The 15,433-nt window shown below is 34.9% G+C and overlaps 1 long non-coding RNA gene across 5 annotated transcripts in view; it reads left to right on the forward strand.

Annotated features, from left to right (window-relative positions):
• The first annotated feature begins 5,643 nt into the window (after positions 1-5,643).
• Positions 5,644-15,433, forward strand: part of LOC106003478 — a 255,894-nt gene continuing 246,104 nt past the window's right edge. For all 5 annotated transcript variants that reach the window (XR_006605008.1, XR_006605010.1, XR_006605012.1 and 2 more), the window contains exon 1: positions 5,644-5,924. This is a non-coding gene — a long non-coding RNA (uncharacterized LOC106003478). The remainder of the gene's footprint in view (positions 5,925-15,433) is intronic.

Raw genomic sequence — 15,433 nt, forward strand, 5'->3', positions numbered from 1 at the left:
AGATAGTAGCCTATTTTACATTTGAATCATCCTTTTGGGTGTAAAATGCTATCTCATTGTAATTTTGATTTACATTTCTTTATTTGGTTAATGGAATTCCCTTCATTCTCAGGTTTTGGATAACATATCAATAATTACAGTAATAGAAATGATTTAAATTCACCAAACAGAAGAAAGGGATTGGCAGAGCGGATAATAAAACACAACCCAAGTGTATACCGTTTAGAAGAAACTCCCTTCAATTTCAGTGATATAGGCAAGCTAAAAATAAAAGACATAAGATATAAATGCAAACATCAATAAAAAAGCAGGAGTGACTATATTAATATCTGGCCAATTAGGTTCCCAACAAAGAAAATTACTGGAGACAGAGATATACATTAAATATTTTTTTAGAAGGATCGGTCAAAAAGGTAGGTGTGTAATGATCTTAAATGTGTACATACCAAACAACTGTCTCAAAATATATGAAACAAAATTGTACCACTGAAAGGAGAAACAGAACATCAGTAACTTTAGTTGGGGACTTCAATACCTGCCTTTCAGCAAATGATAGAACTATTAGCCAGAAATCAGCAAAGATATAGACAAGTGGACCAACATAGTCAACTAGTAGACTCCAATTGTTAAATACAGAACACTCCAACTAACAACAGCAAAGTAAGCATTTTTCTAATACGAGATTTTCACTAAAATAGTCCATATTTTGGATCATAAAACATAATTTAACAAATTTAAAATAACTAAAAGTATATAGTATGTTATGTGACCATTAAGGTCAAATCAAAGTAGGCAACAAGAAAATCTGTAATCAGACTCAATAATTTAAAAAATGTAAATATAAAATGGGCAAATGACATGAATAGGCATTTCCCTGATGAGGATATATAGATGGCATATAAGCACCTGAAAAAACATTCAACATCATTATACATTAAGGGAATAAGGAATTAAAACCACAATGAGATATTTGTATATACCTATCAGAATGACTAAAATAAAAAATAATATAAACACCAAATGTTGGGAAGGATGTGGAGAAACTGCATCACTGCTACATTGCTTTTGAGAATATACAATGTCACAGCCACTCTAGAAAATACTTTGGCAGTTTCCATAAAACCAAAGCTGTAATTATGATACAACTTAACAATTTTTACTATTACTGGCCATTTATCCCAGAGAGATGAAAACTTATATTGACACAAATACTCATACAAGAGTGTTCATAACAGTCAATCTTATTCTTAATAGCCAAAAATGGAATAGTTGGAGTATCTTCTGACAGTTAAACAGTAAAAGAACTATAGTTCATGCATACTATGGAATACTGCTTAGTAGAAACCAAGAATGAACTTAATATACAAAATGATTTAGATGAATATTCAGGAAGCAACACTGAGTGAAAGTCAATCTTGAAAAGTTATATAATGTATGATTCTATTTATGTAACATTTTTAAATAACAGAATTTTAGAAATTGAGAACATAGCACTGGTTGCCCAGATATGGGAGTGAAGATGGTGCAAAGGGAGGTTTGGAGGGTATCGCTATAAAAGGGGAGCCTGGGGATCCTTGTGGTAAAGGAACTGTTCAGGATCTTGATTATGGTGGTGAATACAGGAATCTACAAAGGTGATAAAATTGTAGAAAACTAAGCATGTGCATCTGTGCATGCACATGTGCGTACACACATACACACACACAGAACATTTACTTGCACAAATGAGTGCAAGTAATCCTGGAGGTCTGAATATGGGTTGTGTCAATGTCAGTATCCTATTGTGATATTGTATGAGTTTTTGAAAATATTACCAATGGTGGGAACTAGGTAAATGATACACAGATTTCTTTGTAATTTTCTTCAGATTGCACATGAATTTCAAATTAACTCAAGAAAAATATCAATTAAAAAAGTATGGTAAGGTAATGTTTCAATGTTATTTTAGGGAGTATAAAGTTAAAGTCCCAGAGATCTATCTAAAATATGAATCTAAATATACCATTCCTCATTTTAGAACTTAATCAGACTCTAGGAAAACAATGCCTTATATTTTTATCATGATGTTAAGAAGTTCTCCTATCTGTCTGCCTCTCTAGCTCTATTGCTGTCATTCCATGTTTTGTATTTATGATGTTCTGAGCATTTATTTCTCCCACACTAGGCTTTTTTGGATACATGGACTCCGCTTGAAATGCCTTTGCACCATCTTCTCACCTGCCAAACTCCTTTTTAACCATTTACATTGATTTTGAACTGAGGAAACTCTGTTCATCTTCAACTCTGGCTTGGCTTCCCCTTATTCCCTACGTCTTTGTCTAATACCCTTTACATACTCCTCATTGTGCTTACTTCTTCATGTAATGATGGACCTATTTCAGGAATCTATTTCAGTCCTCCTACTTAACCTCATGGGAACAGAGACAAGAAATCTCCAGAACCAAGGAGAGTGTTGACATACAAAAATATTCAATAAATATTAAGAATATGGGACTTTTACATTTAATTTTAAAAACATCTCATCTACAATTTTAGCATTCTGAGGCCTGGAGAATCTGTGTTACAAAAGTTTTCTTCACATAGAATTATTTCTGCATTGTTTCAGCTCTTAAAGTAACGTAAATGAATTGTGAAGATTCATGTTCTACATCTCTCTCCCTTATGGTTTTGTTGGGCTGTCCTGATAAATAAATTAAAAAACAAAAAAAAAAAAAAAAAGTAACATAGAATAATTGCCAGGTTTGCTGTTTGTCCCATGAAATTCTCTACCCTGATAAACATCACCTAAGAGATTACAGTAACTAATAATTGCCAGGGTTGTGTTTGTCCCATGAAATTATACCCAAACATCCCTAAGGAAGAAGAGGCTTTGAAAAACAGATATTCTAAAGTTAATTTTATTTTTTTTTTTTTTTTTTTTTTTTTTTTTTTTTTGTTAAAGATTTTATTTATTTGACAGACTGAGATCACAAGTAGGCAGAGAGGCAGGCAGAGAGAGAGGAGGAAGCAGGCTCCCTGCTGAGCAGAGAGCCCGATGCGGGGCTCGATCCCAGGACCCTGGGATCATGACCTGAGCCGAAGGCAGAGGCTTTAACCCACTGAGCCACCCAGGCGCCCCTCTAAAGTTAATTTTAAAGAAATCCATCAACTCTTTGTTCTAATCTCTCATAGTATATATGGCAATTACATTCAGTGCATTAATTTATATCTATAGTTACCACAATATTGTTAAGTGTGCATAAGAAAGTCTGATATAATAAAAAAATGACCTGAATTGGAATCAATATATTGTGTTCAAATCCAAAAGCAGATTAACAACTGTGTGACCTTGAGAAAATCAATACTTTTAAACCCATCTTTTCATTAATATATTTATGGTGTTATCTCTACAAATTCTTTGAGGATGTAATAACTTGTGGGTATGAAAATTTGTGCTACTTGATAGAAAAATAGTAAATATGACTTTCTGTAGATTTCATATTTGCATTTTTGTAACTTGTGGTGTTATCTGTGTACAATTTTGTATAAATTCACTGATATGTTGTAAATATGTGTGTATACCAAAACATTGCAGCTCTGTAGTATACACAGAATCAGTGATTAACACCTGTAAAGCATAAAAATACTTAGAATGTATGTGTGAGGGCCTGGTTAGCCAGAGGAACTTACTTGCAAACCCTGGATACAGGGGTGGGCCAGGACGGATGGAGACATCCAATCCGTAGGGCACGCATAAATTTACTATGGTAAATTGAAATTCAATTGGTCACCCGTATTGCCGACCTAGCATGACTGTGCAGTTTTCCCTATGCATTGCAATCTCATTGGCCACCTGTGTATAAGCCAGGCTCAACCACCTCTGTAAAAGTCTGTGAGGCTAGGGTAGCGTCCCCGGAGCATGGTCATCAGGGTCATCATTGTCATTGTCATCTCTTTATAAGAGACACCCCAACCGGTCGGTTTGATTCTCGATGCTTGGTGTGAAATAAAGCTTAGCTTGACCTTTGCTTTGTATCAGTCTCACTCCCTTGATTACGGACCCTAATAGTATGCATGATATAACTATTTTATTTCACCAAGTATTATACATTTATTTGGGAAGGTAATATTTTATATTAAAGTATGTTTAATAAGATATAATAAATGTAATTCTTTAATTTCATAAACTTTCCAGAGGGTTTTAATTTATTCTATGTTTTGTAAACACTGTGTATTTGACAGTCCCCTTTTCCAAATTAGTCACTCTGCTGATGCTCTGTTGTTAGGTGCTTATGCATTAAGGATTGTTTTGTCTTCTTGAGAGTTTCCCCCTTTACCATGTAAGTATGCCTCCCTTTACAAAATGCCCCTGGTAACTTCCCTTATTTTGCATTCTGCTTTGTTTGAATTAATATAGCTACTCTCACTTTCTTTTGATTAGTGTTATCACAATATGTTTTCCTCTGTCCACTTACTTGTAATCTGTATTTGTCTTTATATTTAAAGTAGGTCTCTTGTAGAGGACACATGGTTGGGTCTGTTGTTTAATCCACTTGGTCAGTCCCTTTCTTAATTGGTGCATTTAGACCTTTGGCATTAAAAGTCATTATTTACAAAGTTGGATTAATATCAACCATTACTGTTTCTATTTGTTGTCCTTGTTCTTTATTCCTATGTTGTCTTCCACTCTTTTTCTGCATTTTGTGGTTTTAACTGAGCATTTTATATTATTCTATTTTTTCTCCTTTCTTATATTTTTTACTGATAGCCCTACAGTTTGTAATACACATTTGCAACTAATTCAATTTCACTTTCAAGTAACACTGTGCTGCTTCACGGATTATTTAAGTACCTTATAATAACAAAAGAATCCTCATTCCTTCTTTTTTTATATCATTCTTGTCATACATTTCACTGATACATAAGATGCAAAAGGTTACCTATCAAACGTTGATCCATTGACATATCAAATGTTGTAGTAACAATGTTGCTATTATTATTTCTAAAAAACTGTTTTCTTATTGGGTTGGTTCCAATTTATTGACACTGATGTTCTCAGCTAGGAATGCTTGACACACTTGCCTGCATCCCTTTTGTTTGTAGGGAACTGCATAGACACCTCGCCCTCTGGAGCCGATATTGTGGTTGAATCTTCTCTTGGCTCCTATTAAAATCAGAGACTGCACTTCAGCAAAAACACCAGGGAACTCCGAGGAACAAGAATTAGTATTCAGAGGTCATGCTGGGTGTGTGGCATGCTAAAGTGAAGGTATGAGAAGGCACACAATGAGGCTGTGGGAAGAGGGTAAGAAGAAAGGGTGTGAGGAGGACCTTAGACTTGGCCTTTAGAAGGGTCTCACTGTGGATTATCTGAAGTTTTGCTGGATCGTTCTTAATTGGCCAATTTGCAACATAACAGTGGAAATTTCCCTTCCTCCCTGTGGAAGGCTATGACCAGTTGAGTATACCCTTTTCCCTGTGAAAGGCTAGAACCAGCTGGGTTGGATGTTTCCCCTTCTCCCCTGGAAAGCTAGGAGGAACTGGGCTGGGCTGTCCCTTCCTCTATAGGCAAGGCTAGAATCAGCTGGTTGGATATTTCTCCTCCCCCGTGCCAATTAGACTCTGACAAATCCCCAGAGGTTAGGCTTTGGTTAAATAGTTTCTCCTGAGGGCAGGCCTCATTTAGAACACAATATTCTGGAATGTATCAAAATGGTTCTCTCTCCCTGCCCGGCCTGAATCACAAGGGAATTTTTATTCAGTAATTACTGTGAGCATCCCCTACAACTCTGCACTGAGACAATAAAAGTGTGGGGGCTTCCTGGGGATCGGTTGCCTTGCAGTTTTTACCTCACATGCTCCTCCATGCTGAGCTTTCAGCAACTCACCGGTTGCAGTTTCAGTTTCCTCCCCCGACACTGGCTTCTGTGAAGGTTTCTCCTGTGGTAAGTTGTGATAAAATTTGTAAAATTTGCCTCGTGACTTCATTTCTCTTGCTGATTTAAGAGTTGTTGGTCTTATAGTTTGTTTACCTTTTATTTGTGGCTAGGACAGAGTGGCCACTTCCAAGTTTCTTAAGTGCTGGACTAGAAACCCTTTTTCTTTTTCAGTAGTTGAAACACATAGTTATTACCTGATAATATGTAACAGTAATATTATATTATATTATACTGTAATATATAATATATTATAATGGTAATAATATAATATGTAATTAGAACCTCAAATGTACAAGTGAGTGGAATTAAAACTGAGTTAACTGGTTGTGAATTTGAAAGGTATATTCAAGTTTAATCCAAACTAGGATCCCAGAAGAAATCTTTTACAGTGAAACATTTTCCCTGGATCCTTTTGACTTAAGGTTGAAATGTTGGTGAATTATCATTTTTTTGGTACTAAAATTATAGTAATGATTAATAGATGCCTAAGTTCCCAAAACTTGTAAGATACAGTAATAAAGTAAAAAAAAAAAAAAAAAGTGTGTTCTTTAGGCAAAATGAGCCCCTGTTTATTTTATATGTAAACATGAGCAAGGTATTCAATTATTCTAAAATTTGGTTTCTCTGCTTTCAAAATGGAGTGACCTAAATTACAGTATTTTTTTGAAGGTTAAAATATTAATAATTTAAAAGATGCCTAGAACTTAATGCATATTTTAGTTCCCTTTCTGTCTTATATTAATATAGTGTTTCCCCAAATTTCCTAATGATCAAAGATACTGGTTTGCTTCTTAAAATTGAAATATCTGGGCTCTACCTAAGAGTTACTAAATCCCAGTTGTCAGTAAATCTGTGCTGGGATCCAGCACACATGTATTCTTTACAAAGGTCATTGACAAAATGCGCTCGTTTCAGGTGAGAACAATCTGGCCTCTTCCATACAAAGATGTAGAATGTGTTAGCAATGGGGAAACTCCTCCAAAGTTGGATATAGTGAAAGATACAGGATTCAGTTGGTTTTTCTATATATTGGTTATACAAGAGTGTTTCTGCAGTTTAAGTTTCTTTGATGGGGTTTTGCTTACAGAAGACTCACATGAAAGTTTAGGCCATCTGATTATTTTCCGGAATAACAAGGGAAATGATTGTACTGCAGTGTCTACTGTGTAGTATATATAAACATTGCTTATCTACATCTTTCTTATTCCATATGAATCAATGATTGATAGTTACATAAGAACTAGATCATATATTTTGAAACAAAGAAAATGGTTTGTTTTAAAGTGTTCACCCAGCTCTATTCTGATACTTTACTTGAAGGAATTTGTATCTCACACATAGACACAAATGCACTAGTACTTTCTAAAATTCCAGCTCTAATGCTTGCAAAGTATATGACTACAGAACAATTATTTAACCTCTTATAGTATAAAATTTAATATTTCAGATATGGAGATCATAATAATTATATTAAAAAATTATTTAGAGATGTGCCTGGGTAGCTCAGTAGGTTAAGCTTCAGACTCTTGATTTCTGCTCAGGTCATGATCTCAGGGTTGTGAGAGTGAGCCCAAACTGTCTCCTTCTCCCTCTTCCCCTACAGCCTATGCTCGCTCTCTCTCTCTAAAATAATAATAATAAGTAAAAAATAAAAATATAAGTATTTGAGCACTAGATCAGCTTATGTTCTTCTGTACCTGGAATATTATAGATGAAATTTCTGGTCCTAAACTAGCCCAAATGCTTGAGAATAGATTTTGCCTAGAATTCTGTTGTTCAGCGAAGGGTAACTTCAAATTCACAGCTTTAAACTTTTTGAACTGTTCTGTTAAACATAGGGGATATCTTTTTCAGAATGTTTAAGAACCTCTTCTAATCGGAGTTGAAAGACATTTTGATTTCTGTTATATTTTCATACAAGTCTTTGAACAGCTCTTTCCACAAATTTGTTCATTTTGTATTTGCAAGATAACTCGGAACAGGAGTTAAAAATAACAAAAAAGAATTATAAACATATAAAAGTAAAAAAGGTAAAATGGGCAAATCTGAAAATTCTACTGTTTTTGAAAAGAAAAATATCACTATGTACTTAGTTCATTGAAAGTTAGTTAATTTAAAGGTAGTAAGCACATTCAAAGGCAGGAAGAAATGTCCTAAGCTTTGAAATAGCAGAGACAATTTTATGTATTTACAAAAAGGAAAATTGAACCAGTATTCTTATTATAAACTTATAAATACTCGTAGAAGTCCAGATAATACATAAATGGGAAGGCTGTTAATATAAAGAATATAGAAAACACATAAAATCTATGTACAGCCAATTCCTAATAATTGTTAAAGACCATGAAGAGCTAAATATAAATTTAATTTTATTATATATGCATGATATGTGTATGGATTTCTATAGCTATATACACATGTTTATATATCTCTCTCTATATGTGTGTATATATTTCCATGATATGATATAAAATGCATGATATGATATAAAATTCAATATTAAGATAAGCATGATATGATATAAAATGCAATATTAAGATAAAAACCCAAATTGGTGTGTAATTATACTGCTTTAACCCGCTCATCATGTATCATAGCCAAAACTCTTAAAATGTATAGAATAACAAAGTCCTCTCTAATAGCTACATATCATTTCATTTATTAGATGCATAATGCTTTAATTTTCTTTTTTTTTTAATAGTTTATTTATTTATTTGACAGAGATCACAAGTAGGCAGAAAGGCAGGCAGAGAGAGAGAGAGAGAGAAGCAGGCTCTCTGCTCAGCAGGGGGCTCGATCCTGCTGAGGATGGAGATCATGACCTGAGTCGAAGGCAGAGGCCTTAACCCACTGAGCCACCCAGGTGTCCCCATGCTTTAATTTTCTTAACCACATGCCTATTTTTGTGTATTGAGGTTGATCTCAGGCTTTCTACGTTAGGAACAGAGAAGTGATGATGATGTTTCTTTATCTTGCACCCATCTTATCCTTTCCTTAAGATAAAGACATTCCCTGGGCGCCTGGGTGGCTCAGTGGGTTAATCCTCTGCCTTTGGCTCAGGTCATGATCTCAGGGTCCTGGAATTGAGGCCCACACCGGGCTCTCTGCTCAGCAGGGGGCCTGCTTCCTCCTCTCTGCCTATGTCTCTGCCTACTTGTGATCTCTGTCTGTCAAATAAAGAAAATCTTAAAAAAAAAAAAAAAGACATCCCCAATGGTCAGGAAATTAGTTACTTGTATTTGTTTAAATAGGCATTGCATATAACTTTGATAAATTGGGTAACAGAGGGTAGACACAATTCAGAATATTATATATGATGAAGTATATATGGAATTGTGTTTGAGGGTGCAGTTGTATTTTAAAGAAAAATGTGGGAAAGATGATCACCCAAATGTGCATTATCTCCTCTGGGTGACAAGGTTTCTTTCTTGCAGCAGGCATTTCTTAAACTTATTTATTTATTTATTTATTTCAAATTAAATTAATTAATTACATAAAATATTTGTATGTATAAAATCACACTCAAAAGCACTTATAATTTGCAGGATTAGAGAAACAAAGGAAAACAGAAACATAAATCAGTGAAATAAATGTATGGGAAATGAAAAAAAGAAACAAAACCTAGCTTCATTCTAAAAATTATACACTAAAAGATGCTCAGAATTTTCAATATAATAGTTTTGTATATCTTCAATAGTTTAATATGAATTTATTTTAAAATACTTACCACCAGCCTTTTTCTCCTTTATTAATTTATACTTGTGCTTAAATGGTATGAGTAAATTTCTCATACTTGGGTGTTACTAGTCCACTTAAACTCTGCAATTTTGTGAAATGAAGTTTTTATTTTTCCCCTCAAAATAGCCCAAATACAGCACTGGGGTAAAAGAACAAACTATGATAGTAGGCATAGTGTACAAATATTCTGTCTCAAATGCTCAAGGTAGACTTACACAAATGTGACCATATAGGTGAATCATGGCAGTATGGAGCACACGGAAACACTAATACGTGAAACATCCTGCACTTTTTATAATGTTAAAAGCAGTAACGCATGCATACTAATGGAATGCATTTTAACATACGTATGAGCTAGCTGAGTACAGGATTCCTGAACAGCTGTCTTTTCGTAGAGACAAGGCCAGGGTGTGTGATGGGATGGTGGCACTGGGTACCCAATGGTCAGATGGTAGATAGGAGATATTTTCAGATGTAGCTTTGATTTTGTACTACGAATTTTCATTGTCAAATTTATTAAATAACTAAGAGTGTGCCATTAAAGGACTGGTTATAAATACGTGACAAGAACCTACGATTGTGAGAAAATAGGAGATCCAAAAGAGAATAGTCATGTTTTATGATTTTAATTTGTGTTTCAATGATTATTATTGAGTTTCACATCTTTTCAAATATTATGTGACCCACTTTCATTTTCTTTTGTCTTTTGCCTCTTTATTGTTCTTTATGAGTGTCTATTCTTTTTTGGTCTTAATAATTCAGCTTTTTAGGGGCACGTGGATGGCTCAGTCATTAAGCATCTGCCTTCGGCTCAGGTCAAGATCCTGGGATCTTGAAATCGAGCCCCACATCAGGCTCCCTGCTCAGCGGGAAGCCTGCTTCTCCCTCTCCCACTCCCCCTGCTTATGTTCCTTCTCTCGCTGTGTCTCTATCAAATAAATAAATTAAAAAGTTAAAAAAAATCAGCTTTTTAAATGGAGGGTCCTTTCCTAATGTTATTCAAGTACACTCTTGAAAAAAAATTTTTTGCTCCTTTTGCAAAATGAGTGAGATGGATGCTTCATTGTGATTTGAAAATCATTGGCATGGATATGGCTGTTTCTCTACTAAGAACACATAACTATGCTATATCTTTAGACATGAAACATTTTTCTTTTAAGATTTATTTATTCATTTAAGAGAGAGACAGAGCACAAGCAGGGAGACAGGCAGAGAGAGAGGGAGGGGGAGAAGCAAACTCCCTGCTGAGCAGAGAGCCCGATGCAGGACTCGATCCCAGGACTCTGGGACCACGACCCGAGCTGAAGGCAGATGCTTAACCCACTGAGCCACCCAGGTGCCCCAGACATGAAACAGTTTTAAAGGTACTTCAAGTTAAATATTCTTGTTAAATTAAAAAGTAGTTAGATGCTTGCTTCAATCCATCTCTGACTCTGACTTTTGTATATAGGTTAGACATTTGTGTCTTAAAAAAAAAAAACAAAAAACAAAAAACAAAAATAAAACAACTATCCCTGCATCTCAAAAGTTTTGGAAAATGCTAGAATATTTTATCTCTGTCTAGCCATAAGATATCAGTGGAATTTAAACTCGATTAACTGCATTAATAAATACTAAAAAGGGATGTTGCTTTTGAACTACCTAAAACTATTTGTATCACAGTGGTTTTAATTTGTAACACAAGCAGTCATATATGTTTCCATAGATAGAACTCTATAGAGAAAATAAGATAGGACATTTACTGAAATTAGAATATTTATCAAAAACAAATTGCATTTTCTTATGTATTCATTGAGCTTAAATGTTAATGAAATTCTCTTTCAAATTATATCCACAAGGCGAATGTTAGATAAGACCATGTTATCAAGGATTAAAAAATGATTGAATTGCTGGTTTTACACTTAATAATCTGGAACAGAGATGTAGGTCAATGGGGAAAAAAGGGTATTTTAAGATGTTACTGTTGCTTGGATAAAGTGATAGTTCATTCAAAGAAATAATCAAACTTGTGCACTCTTGGGGGGGAAAAAGTGATTTCTTTTCATCCTAAATGTCAACTGAACTATAAAGGGTGACATTTTGAATAAAGGAAAGTAAGGATAAAAATGCTTACAAAATGCTTATCAAATAGCACACTATGATTGCTTAGACTAGGCTCTTAGAATTCCGATTTATTATATTTTCAAATGTTCCAGTTTAGTTTCATTCAAAATGCCTAAACATTCTTTAATAGAATTATACTTTTTCGCATAAGCCTTCTCGTGATAAAAGCCTTGGTAAAATGGAAGCATGGAAACTTCTACCACCAGCCACCATCTGTTCTGATGCAAAAACCACTTTGCAAATTTCTGACAGTAGTAACGGCAAATTCTGGTCTAGATGAATTTGTTTCCCTGAGAGCAAGAAAAGTTCATACAGTGATACTGGATATTTTTACATGTGGATATTTTGCAATATGCTCTTTATTTTTTTAATTCACATAAATGAAGATAAAGGAAATGGGCTAACATTTAATTCATCAAAGAAATGGTGTACATGAAAATAGAGAATTCTCAAAGCAGAAAGTGTACTTTATTCTTTGTGTAACTCCTGGGATACATACCAAATTCATTCATCGCCAGATAGAAAGCCTATTGCTTTTATTACAATTAAAATAAATTTTGCCTGACGTCATTTATTATAATTTTTTATCAATATTAAAAATGTATCCATTCTCTTAAAATATATGCATCAAAACCTAGTTATTAATGTCTCAATCCAAAGTAACCGAAATAGAATTCTGTTCTAGGGATGATAAATCACAATAATTCATAGATAAAGACCTGTGGAATGACAGAAGAAAATAGAGCTGCGTAGATATTATTCAGATATTATTCACAGATATTATACTCAAAGTGTGTCTATTGACGATCACTTTTGGCTTCCCAAGTGTCCTTCTGATCTATATTGGATTCTTTCACACAGATGGAATCTTTGATCCACTCAGCTGTCTGGTACTGTTATCACCCGTTTTATTGGCAATATCCTTGTTATCTCATTGTGAATATATATATAACTTAGTTGATTAGAATCTCCTACAATTTGTTAGCAGATTTTATCTACATTTTATTCAGAATCTCGCCAAGAAAATGGAAGTGGCTGTAAGGATTTAAAGAGAAGGAATGTACTATAGGAATCTAGTATAGGTAGTGGAGATAGGAGCACTGACTGCACAGATAGTAAGATTGTTGAGAAGCCAAACAGTGGATGGTGCACGACCCCAGGAGGTAGTAAGCTGCTGCAGGAACAAAGGGAAGCAGTATTTCCCAAAGTTCAGGTCTGGAGTCCGTGGAAGCTAACACCCTGTCTGGCTAGAGAAAAAGCCATAATCGAGATGTCCTTGGAAGCAGAGAGAGGTCCAACACTGTGTATTTTCTCCTTCATTATATCCTCCAGGATCTTGCCAGTGTTTCCAATTGCCGGGAAAGCTTGAAGCCAGCTGATCTGGGAGCGTAGGAAACTGAATGGCTCAGCCGCGTGCTGGGTCTCACCTTCCTTATACCTTCGAAACTGGCTTGAGTTTGATATTTTATGAAATACTTCCATTATATTCTAGATTTTTTATAAACACAATATGATGTCTTGGTATGTCAAATAACATCAAATTATTCTCCTGAATGGTTCAGTTCACATTGTTTGGGTAAATCTCGTCAAGACTTAATTTTCTACCAGGACTATAAAGTGCTGTTTAACAGCTGAAGACCTTGAAACCCCAGGGATGTTTGATATAATTCTCTTTTGGAATTTGCTAGTACATTCATTTACCACAGCCATTGTAAGCATCATTAGATCCACGGGATTCCTAAAAACTGAGTGTCTTTAAATTTTATATAATAGCTTAGAATTACTTTGAAATACGAGCCTCTCCTTTTCTGGGTCCCTTTCATGGGTTCCTTGATATTTACTGGAGCCAAATGTATAAATCCCTAGAGATCCAGCAATCAATGCAAAAATCTAAACTTCATTTTAAAGAAAGGGTTCACAGATGGGATAGGCACTTGAAATTTCACAGGATTTATCTGATACTACTTATTCACCAAGTCTAACCACTTTGTGTGTCATTTGTACTATTGGGATTCAACTTAAGGGTGAAGATCGAGGAACAATCTGGTTACTGACCAGTTCTTTACTAAAATTCCTTACTGTGTACTTGGATCATATCAACTTTCTTTTATCTAGTGAAGAGCAAATTGTCATAAGTCCTGAAGGAGGACAAAGAAGTCAAAATAATACTCTAACACTATACCAATAGTTATGAAGCTAGTTTCTTAAAACACTGGACTAGAAGATAGTTGGTCTTAGGGAAGAAAGTGTGCCTATTCCAAACAGGAGAAAGGATTGACTTGTGATGAGAGATCTGTTAGGCTGTGATGGGGAGGTTGAAAACTGTGCACATGAGGATGACTTTCCTAGCACAGATTTTGTAGGGTTTCAGATTGTTGTAGAGTTGAGACTTTCTTGGTCTCTTACCACTAGTGCAAGATTTAAAGGGCTCATGTGATTAGGTCAGCCTACATAGATAATCTCTTTTGATTAACCTAAAGTCAACCAATTAGTACCCATAATTGATTCTATAAAATCTTTTACAATATAATGTATAACAACTTATTGCAGTTACAGATTTCACTCATGCTAAGGGGAGGAGATCATAGAAGGACAAGGGTAGGTAGGGTCATTTAACTACTGTAGCTATCATAGTTTCATTCCCTTTTGCCATTTTAAGGTAATGTTACAGATACTTCCCTTTTATATGTCTTTGAAAAGGCTCACTGCATAAGAATTTGTATTCTCCTATTATCATGGGCTTTTCACCATTTTCACTTGGTGCACAGAGACTACATGCCTCTGGATGTCAGCATGACAAAGTTCCATGACATTTTGAGAAGGTTGATTCTGCCTGGGATGAGGGATGGCACATCTTCAAGTGTCAAATATCCACAGGAAGATTAGGAAGGGATTTCCCCAAATAAGATTGGTTTATTTTAAAATTGATTTATCCAGTCTCTCCTGACTGGCTACTTCCATTATTGTTTAGGAAGAAGCCAGAAATGAAATGAGATTTTTAAGAGTTGCATAGAAGTAAGGTTTTCCTTGAAAGAGATACAAACCAGGGACAGCAGTATCTACTTTTGGACATAGGTTTTGGTGGAACATTTTTCCATCTCCTATATGTGACCACTTGGTGGCCATACATGGTTAAAACGTCCTAAGTTGATACAAACACAGCTGATAGTTGCTTTTCTTTAAGATTCCTTAGCTTGTCAGAAATCCACTTACTGTAAAAAGGGGAATCCTGGCACTGATACCAAAATATTTTCATAAACTTTCGGGTAATAGTTTCCTTATACTAAAATAACTTCTGTGCCTTTAAGCTGAGAATATCCTTTTCTTACCCTGGAGACATAAGGGCCCTGGAAAAGATTTAAAAGGGGGCCCAGTGCCGTCATGTATTGAGTACAGAATTAGAAAAGAGAAGGGCCTAGAGGTACTTAGAAAGTACATAAAAGGACCTCGAAGAGTATAGCTGAAGGGAACAAAAAAAAAAACTTGAGAAAAATTTCTGTTTGTCTTATGTAGGTCCTCAATTATTGGTTGAACATCTCACACATGAAAAAGTTAAAAACAAGACAGCTCCATGGTCTAGCCTCAGTTGTCATAAAAGGAAGTTGTGCCACTACTACAGGAGGTTTCATTTCATTTTTTTAAAGATTTTTATTTATTTGTTTGACAGATCACAA

Source organism: Mustela putorius, unplaced genomic scaffold (assembly GCF_011764305.1).
Source record: "Mustela putorius furo isolate JIRA1106 unplaced genomic scaffold, ASM1176430v1.1 tig00537350_pilon_pilon_pilon, whole genome shotgun sequence".
Taxonomy (NCBI): domain Eukaryota; kingdom Metazoa; phylum Chordata; class Mammalia; order Carnivora; family Mustelidae; genus Mustela; species Mustela putorius.